This window comes from Thunnus maccoyii, chromosome 10 (genome assembly GCF_910596095.1).
Source record: "Thunnus maccoyii chromosome 10, fThuMac1.1, whole genome shotgun sequence".
In the NCBI taxonomy this organism is placed as follows: domain Eukaryota; kingdom Metazoa; phylum Chordata; class Actinopteri; order Scombriformes; family Scombridae; genus Thunnus; species Thunnus maccoyii.
In genome coordinates this window covers 31,973,617-31,979,616 of record NC_056542.1, presented here as the reverse complement: position 1 = coordinate 31,979,616, position 6,000 = coordinate 31,973,617, and the positions used below count along the sequence as shown (strand labels likewise).

Sequence of the window (6,000 nt, the reverse complement as noted above, 5' to 3'; positions counted from 1 at the left end):
GAAGGGATGCGTGTGAAGTGGTAAGATGTGGGGCTCATAGACGCAGGGATGAAACAAAACACGAGGCAATTAAGACGTAGGGAGCAGGCACATGGGGAAATACGACCTGGCCCTAGCTAGGGCTGAAGCAGTCTGTTGCCGCATAGTAGTGGTGGCAGGATGGAATCAACAGTGTGCCAGTGCGGGGGGCGCTGGGTAGGGAACCCACAAGCGAGTCGGCTGGGGCGATGGTGGAACTGGAGGCTGTGCAGAACTGGAGAGCCTGGCTTTGTAGGCCGTGGAGGGGCGGAGGCCAGAGTGAAAGTGCTTGCAGGCACAGAGTTAACCACGGCTGGAGCGAGGGGATTGGCAATGGGGGCTGCTGAAGACACAGAAAAAACATTTGGGTGTTGGGGAAGGGAGGGGAACAGGGATAGAACAGTAGGAAATTGAGTGGGTCCATCAGAGGGAGCACCGTGGCTCGGTGCAACTGTTGCTGTGGTAATGGCAGGACCGGAGTTGGCTGAGAGAAGAAACATAAAAGAAGGAGCTGGATGACGGGAATGTATGTCCGGGGGTTGATTATGCAGCCTGCAGATACGGGGATGAAAGAAAAGACAAAAAACACGAGACAGATCAGACAGGGAGGGAGCAGGTACAGGGAAAGATACGACCTGGTCCTGCGAGAGGGCTGAAACAGTTGGCTGCGTCGTGCCGTCGTCGACGTGCGGCGTACAGGTGGCGCTGGGCGAGGAACCCGGAAGTGAGCGGCCGTGGTGGAGGTGGGGGCAGAGAGGAGCAGGAAGAACCTGGCTTTGTTGTCAGTTCGGCGAAACGGGATTTGTATCAGCCAGTTCAGCCTGGCCTTAAGTCGGGGCTGAAGAAGTCTGGGCTCTGTTGTAGTAAGTGGCGTTGTGACATCATTGGTGTGCGGCGGCCCGGCGGCGGACAATGAACCCAGAAGAGCGGGAGGATTTGAGCTGCTGCCGAGAGGGTTGATGGAAGTAGAGTCTGCATAGAGTTGGAAAGTTTGTCTTTATCATCGTTTCGTAGGTGTCAGAGTCTGCTCTCCCCCTCACCTGTTGCTGTGGGAATTATCCAATCATTCAGTCTCACTCTCTGCTCTGCCACACCCCTCATTAGTTCAACCACCTTCACCTGGCGCTCCCACCTGCTCATCATCTGCAATTTAGCCAGTATATAAGCTGCCTCGGCCCACTCCCTCCTTGTCAGATTGTCTACACTACTATGCTAAGTCATCTTGCTTTCTTCACTGGACTGCCTTCCTGGTTTCTGATCAGCTTGTCTTCGACCATCGCTCCTCGTCTCTGCCCCGGTAAACCCACCAGCCTTCTGTCCCTGACTCTGAGTTCTGCCTGCCTGTTCCCTGGTCTTTGTCTGCTGTGGTAGTGGAAGATCGGGGTTCAATTTCCGGTGGAGTCATACTCCTTAGAACTGTGTTTCTCCGACCGTGCTTATATTGCCTTGACATCGTGTGAAATAAAGACTGCTAAGTTTATACCAGTGTCATTTGTGCTGCTATTGGGTCCATCCTATACCCGTTACAGTAGGAGTGGGACGAATGTCTCCTTGAGAGCTCTCCGGAGGTGAGATGTTAATCGCTTGGAAAAGAGCCGCGTCCGAGAGGGCCATTGCGTGGATGCGTGTGGAGCGTCTGGATCTCAGCTGATCAGAAGCGTGGCGTCTGGAGGAGAAGGGTTCCATGTGGTGGTGAAGGAGATATCTCGTTGGTACTGCTGGATCTAGTCGTGGGCGGTATGTTGCCGAGGAACGTGGACCACTCAGCACGAGCGGGAGGTAAGCTTTTGCAATGCAAGCGTGTCTTCATGCACCCTTGAAATAGGTAAAGTTGTGCCAGAAATCCCTGTTTTGTTTCTATGTAGTGCGTGCTAATGTATGCAGTGCATAGAGCAGGACTGTACCAAAACTTCAAATCTGCTGAACATTGATCTGACCTGCACTGACTTTTGTCAATTTTGTCACAGAACAACCAATTGCCTTCAGCCAGGCAAATGATGGAGGACTAAATGATAGCAAGTGTTTCCAAATATAACTACACAATAACAAATCATCATCATATTGAGACCAAACTAAAAACATTTGCTGGGTGTAATATCAGCCATCAGATGCAGCTAACAGGTTTGTTACAAAAATGCTGTTTGAATCTCTTAGTAATGTAGCTACAGTTAATAATCATGTTGTAGCCTGCAGGTCTTTGAAAAGTTATTTCTCCTGGTAATCAGGTAACAGCTCAGGAGAGATTATAAAACGTGCCATTAGTTAGTAATTGGTAAATACTTCATATCAGTTTCTATTTGCCGGTAAATTAGCTGCACAGGCTCAACCGTTCCTTGAAACCAGAGGTCTCCTTACTATGGTTCAGAGTCGCAGTTCTGCCAACAGGACAAAAGCTAAAGGACTCAATGATGATATGGAAAAGAACAGTTACTAAAGCGTCTACAAAATCTGATCCTGTTCGGTGTGAAATTTAAAAATGAGAACATAATGTAAATGATGATCTTGCAAAGTGATTGGCCACACCTTCACTGATCTTCTTTTATACTAATAATGTATTTTAGTACAGTCATCCTTGTATATGCAAGCATCCCACAAGGAACGCCCTCTGCTTGTTTTATTCACTGGTAGACACATTAATCAAGACTTTGAGATAAAAACATCCATCAGCAAATTATATGCTGATGTTAGTACTGTTACAATGACTTGCAGTGGTGCATATACACAGGTATATGGTGTGTACTCACCTCTGGACAAGGGGGTTTACTGTACACCTACCTGAATATAGCCAGAGACATACATCACTGTCCATCTGGCAAATAATAATGTAACTGTAAGCTTTTAATACTTCTGTACTGTTATCTGAGTTCAATTTTGTAAGCATGACTTTTACATAGAGTTTAGTGAGGTAATATACTTTTTAACAAGCTCAGATGACTGGTACATTTTTAGTCTATGTCTTGCACAGAGAACTGCAATTATCAGAAGATATACAATACAATGACTATATTGTACTGTATGTCAATGGATAACATTTCAGTAGACTAATGAGTTTAACAGGCCCTCCTACTAAGGCTAAATGAACCCAGATTATCTTCTACCTACTCTTCTGAAATGTACACTGTGTGTGTGTGTGGGGTCCAGGTATTCCTCACATTGTGGGGACATAAATCTGTTTACACAGTCATGTTGTGGGGACTCGCCTCCCTTATGGGGACAAAAAGCAAGTCCCCTTAATGTAAATCATTCATTTTGGGGTGAAGACTTGGATTAAAGTTAAGGTAAATTTAGGGTTATGTTAAGGTTAGGGTAAGGCTTAGAGTTAGGCATGTGGTGGTTGTGGTTAAGGTTAGGATAAATCTCCAGGAAATTAATGAAAGTCAATGTAATGTCCTCTGAAGTCATGGAAACACGATTGTGTGTGTGTGTGTGTATCAGATCTGGCCTTGGTGTTTGTTAATTGAATTTTTCTGTACACAATTAAAGAGGAAAGTAATTAAACAGATGCATGCGCTGGATGAACAGGAAGGAGCACACATCTTGATGACCAAAGCTTTATGAGCTGACAGTGGTCCTCATGTGAAGTTAACACTGATGCCACTGAAATCAATAGTTTAACAGTGAACAACACATGTAACTTCAATATAGTGCTCTGCTGGTGAACAGTCACACAGCTCTGCCATGTTTTAATACGATAAAAGCTTTTTATACTGTAATATGATTTATGTACTGTATAATATACTTCTGTTTGGTAGGGCAACACCGCCCCACCCTTAACATCTCCTGCCAGCTGCCCCATATAAGACGACAGGGGCCATTAGTTCTCCCATCATGCAGTGTGTTCTGGGGTGGCATATGTCAGCAGCAGTAGCAGAAGAGCCAGCAAAACGCCTGTCAAAGGAAGGGATGGCCTTCAGCAAAGTGTCCCCAATTAATTTAAGCCAATAGAAAGTGCTGATTCTTGTCAGTGCCATCTGGAGTGAGTCCCCTGCTACCTGAATGGTGCGAGATGATTACAGGGAATGGGATGGGGGATGAAAGGACTGAAAAAGAAAGGTAAAAGTTACAGAGATGAAAAGGGGTCGGCGAACAAAACAGTGAAGATATGAGGTTATTTAGCAGCTTTATGAATGTAATTCTATTGATTGATGATCATGATGATTATTATGGAGTCTGGAGTGTGCCACTGACAAAAATGTACCCTTTTCACCGCTTAATTATAATTAATAATTAACCAATGTACTCAAACACCTATGATAACATGACTAATTTAAATTTAAATGGTGTTATTCATAAGAACTATTTATGTCGAAAGACACTATTACAGTAACATTGCAGTGGTTTCTAGGAGTTAATACACCCAAAAAAACATGTTTTGGAGTTATAATCTATTTATTGCTTGTCTCAGATCAACTAAGAAAACATTAGTTTATTGTCAATGGTTATGTGCAGATATAAGTTTTACTTAAACACAGGCCCATTGTGCAACCCGATGATGAATTGAGCAGGAGCTATGCTTCTGTGTACAAAAAAGATTGTATTAAAACACAAAAACAATGATATGGTCAGTATAAAAGCAGGTTAGGATGTGTTAATAGTGATGAGTCAGTGCATAAGCAGGTTGTAGCTGCTCGAGGTGGAGCTAGTTTCAACTGCTTTATAAGGATCATAAGATAAATCTTAGTGGTCTTGAGATGATAGATTGGGTAAAGAGAAAACAAAGTTCTGCTACATAAATTTGGATTAATTTTATAGAACTTTTCTTTAATCTTTGCATTTTTGTGAAATATTGGAGAGTTTTACCTCTTTGGGCCTCAGTTATTTATTTGAAACAATGTGAGGGGAAATGTCTCTTTGGTGGAATTTCAAACAACTCATAGACATCTACAACATGACAAAGAGACACAAATACACACTGATTTCTTGTAAAGGGCCACAAGCCAAACAATTTGGCAACCACTTGTTTAATCTTTATTAATGCAGTGTAATTTATAAGCTTATCATTATTTTTTTGACATTTCAATCAGAAAAGTCACTAGTAACCAAAGCAGTGAAATAAATGTAGTGGAGTAAAAAGTACAATATTTCCCTCTGAAATGTAGTTAAGTAGAAGTATCACATGGCATAAAATGAAAATACTCAAGTAAAGTTCAAGTACCTTAGATTGTACTTAAGTATAGTACTTGAGTAAATGTACTACCAGAGCTGCTCCCACCTATGTCACCTTGCTTGGTTATACTAAGTAGTTACTGTCAGTCCTCCATACACAGTACCCACACCCCTCGTGTCATCATGTAACCATGACATCACTGGAAGAGACGGTCCTTGCAGGTTTTATTCCCACAGTAGCTCCTCCTCTTAAAGGGCATTTATGAATATACTTTTCTGTTGCTTTTGCAGGCCGTTTGCTGTTGTCCTTTCCCACAGTCTCTGTTGTGATAGACAGAGGCCATCTTCTCCAGAGAGATGACTGGACTGGTCATTTTTCTGACCATTATTGTGAAGTTCTTACATTGCAGCAAAAGAAGAGTGGATCAGGATGGTGTACGTTTGAACAAAGCATTTGACTTTAATACTGGAGACTGGGGTTCTCTTTCTGTCTCACACTAAAAGTCAACATTGGTATCCTTAAACCGTGACAATAATGACTGCAGTCAGCAGCTCATTAGTCTTAAATTAGAGTCTTGTAGTCCAAACTACCACGGTCATTAAATGCATGACAGATATTTACTATTAATTAAAGGAGTGCTCCAGCGATTTGGCATTGCTCACTCATAGAGTTGGGGACTTGTGAGAGACTCAGAGGCTACAGCCATGGCAACAGCTCAAAGAGGCTGTAGGCACAGCGGTGTTCGAGCTAAATGCTAACATCAGCATGCTAGCATTCTCACAGTGACAGTGGCACTGGCATTACATTTATGTTCACAGTCTTACTTTAGCAAATGTTAGCACAGTAACACATTAATGAACATTAAACTCAAGCTC

The 6,000-nt window shown here is 43.1% G+C and overlaps 1 long non-coding RNA gene across 1 annotated transcript in view; it reads left to right on the top strand.

Moving 5' to 3' along the window:
• The first annotated feature begins 1,178 nt into the window (after positions 1-1,178).
• LOC121906008 overlaps positions 1,179-6,000 on the top strand; it is a 28,097-nt gene continuing 23,275 nt past the window's right edge. Inside the window, exon 1 of the long non-coding RNA XR_006098512.1 lies at positions 1,179-1,797. This is a non-coding gene — a long non-coding RNA (uncharacterized LOC121906008). The remainder of the gene's footprint in view (positions 1,798-6,000) is intronic.